The sequence below is a fragment of the Triticum aestivum genome, chromosome 2B (assembly GCF_018294505.1).
Source record: "Triticum aestivum cultivar Chinese Spring chromosome 2B, IWGSC CS RefSeq v2.1, whole genome shotgun sequence".
NCBI lineage: Eukaryota > Viridiplantae > Streptophyta > Magnoliopsida > Poales > Poaceae > Triticum > Triticum aestivum.
This window is the reverse complement of record NC_057798.1, coordinates 440,769,716-440,772,202: the sequence shown is the minus strand read 5'-3', so window position 1 is coordinate 440,772,202 and position 2,487 is coordinate 440,769,716.

Sequence of the window (2,487 nt, the reverse complement as noted above, 5' to 3'; positions counted from 1 at the left end):
GTCAACGAAGGAATAGACCTTCTCCCGGGAAGACCCGATCAGTCTCGGAATCCCGGTTCGCAGAACATTTCGACAATGGTAAAACAAGACTAGCAAGACCACCCGACTGTGCCGACAAATCCCGATAGGAGCTGCACATATCTCGTTCTCAGGGCACAAACGGATGAGCAATCCGTACAACTAAAACCAGCCCTCAAGTTTCCCCGAGGTGGCGCTGCAAAGGGCTCTAGTTTGGACCAACACTCAGAGGAGCACTGGCCCCGGGGGGGGGGGGGTAATAAAGATGACCCTTGGGCTCGCGAAAACCCAAGGGAAAGGGCTTAGGTGGCAAATGGTAAAACCAAGTTTGGGCCTTGCTGGAGGAGTTTTATTCAAAGCAAACTGTTAAGGGGGTCCCATAAATCACCCAACCGTGTAAGGAACGCAAACTCAAGGAACATAACACCGGTATCACGGAAACTAGGGCGGCAAGAGTGGAACAAGTCACCAGGCATAAGACCGAGCCTTCCACCCTTTACCAAGTATATAAGGTGCATTAATTAAACAGGAGATATTGTGATATCCCAAAATATCCGTGTTCCGACCAGGAACAAACTTCATCTTCACCTGCAACTAACAATGCTATAAGAGGGGCTGAGCAAAAGCGGTGACATAGCCAGACAAAGGGTTTGCTAGGACAGGATGGTTAGAGGTTTAACATGGCAATAAGTAGGCATGGTGAATAATGGCAGGTAGGGCTAACATAGCGAAAGAGCGAATACTAGCAAGCAAAGATAGTAATGATTTCGAAGGTATGATCATCTTGCCTGCAAGGTTCTCAGAGTTGTCGAAGGCTGGATCCTCGTTAGCGTACTCAACAGGTTCCTCGTGCACGTAATCGTCTCCCGGCTCTACCCAAAGCAAGAACACAAGCAAGGAACCACAATAAATCACGGTGCAATGCACAAGCAACATGATGCAAAACATGTCATGATATGCGAGATGTGATATGCAATGCATATGCGTGCTTCAGGAGGAAAAAGGATGAACAAGGCATCAACTTGGCAAACCAAGTATGCCGCTGGAAAGATGAGATGATTTCGGTTGAAATCGATATAAAGATCACCGGGAACGGATGCACGGTTTGCAAATGGCAAGCAAGACAAGTATGGCACAAAGCTGCGATTAACAGCACGATGCTACTTAGCATGCAACAATAAATTATGCTACAGCACCCCAACATAAAAACAAAGCATATGGCAATGATCTACAGGAGATGCTTTACAAAAGAGGAACACTGAGCTACAGCTAATTCACATCATAATAGGTTCAAACAAGCATGGAGAAAGTGCAAAAAATTATCAGGCTGGACATGGCATAAACAGCAGCACGAAGCAATGTTCAGAGCAGATTATCAACATGCTACAAGAACTCATAATAGCAAACTAAGGCATGGCATGAATCTACTCAAAGCATAGATCAAAAGTCCCTTACTGACCATAAGCCAAAAAGGACCATAGAATATGATGGCACCCACGTAAACATAGCAAGTTTCGTTAACAGATTTCAGCAAACAAAGCATGGCATTGAAATAATTATGAAGGCACCTTCGCGAGCTCGATGCACTCACTACAGAGCATCTCATGATAAACTAAGCATACATCCATCAAGAAGACATGACATAGAAGCTATACATGGCAAGAAACAACATCATAGCATATCCGGATCAACAACAACAACCTCGGCCAAATTGAATAACATGTAAACAATCTGCCAGGAAATATTTTGAAGCAAAAGTAGAGCACGAAAATGACATGCTAGACTACTCCATAATTGCAACCAGGACCATGGATGGATAGAGCAAAACCATGTTTTCAAAACACCCTTACTGAAGTATCTCAAATAATGCATGGATTTCTCTGTAGCAACATGTTTACATGGCAATAAAATTACAGCAGAACAGGAACTAAAAACAGCGTTAACACGAAGTCTAGTTTGCATGCTTGTGCTAGTCACCACATTGATCACAAAAATACATGGTAAGCACCTATGTAAAGAAGACATATCCTAGTTCAAAAAACATTTAGGGACCAAGTCCATAGGATGCACACATCAATCATGGCAAAAATGACAAAAGAGCTCGTTCTGATAAGAATCTGAAACTAACAATATGAAGCCCTCTTGCAACAGTATTTCGGGCATCAAGATGAGCTCAAATGTAAATGATGCAATGGAATGAAATGATGTACTCTTCGAGGCGAACAATTTGACACATTACACGCCCATAACGGAGCTACAGATGCCAAGATGTGACGCGATGAAGATGCAACAATATTCTGGCAGAAAATGACTTGGTGAAAAAAACGGGAGGAGAAGTCAACCCTGGTCCGGATCTGGATCTGGCCGGATCGAGGTCACCGGAGATCGGGCCGCGGCTGCCGGAGGCGGAGGGGGCCGGGGACGAGGCCGGGCGGCGGCCGGAGTCGGGGGCGGCCGGAGCGGAAGCCG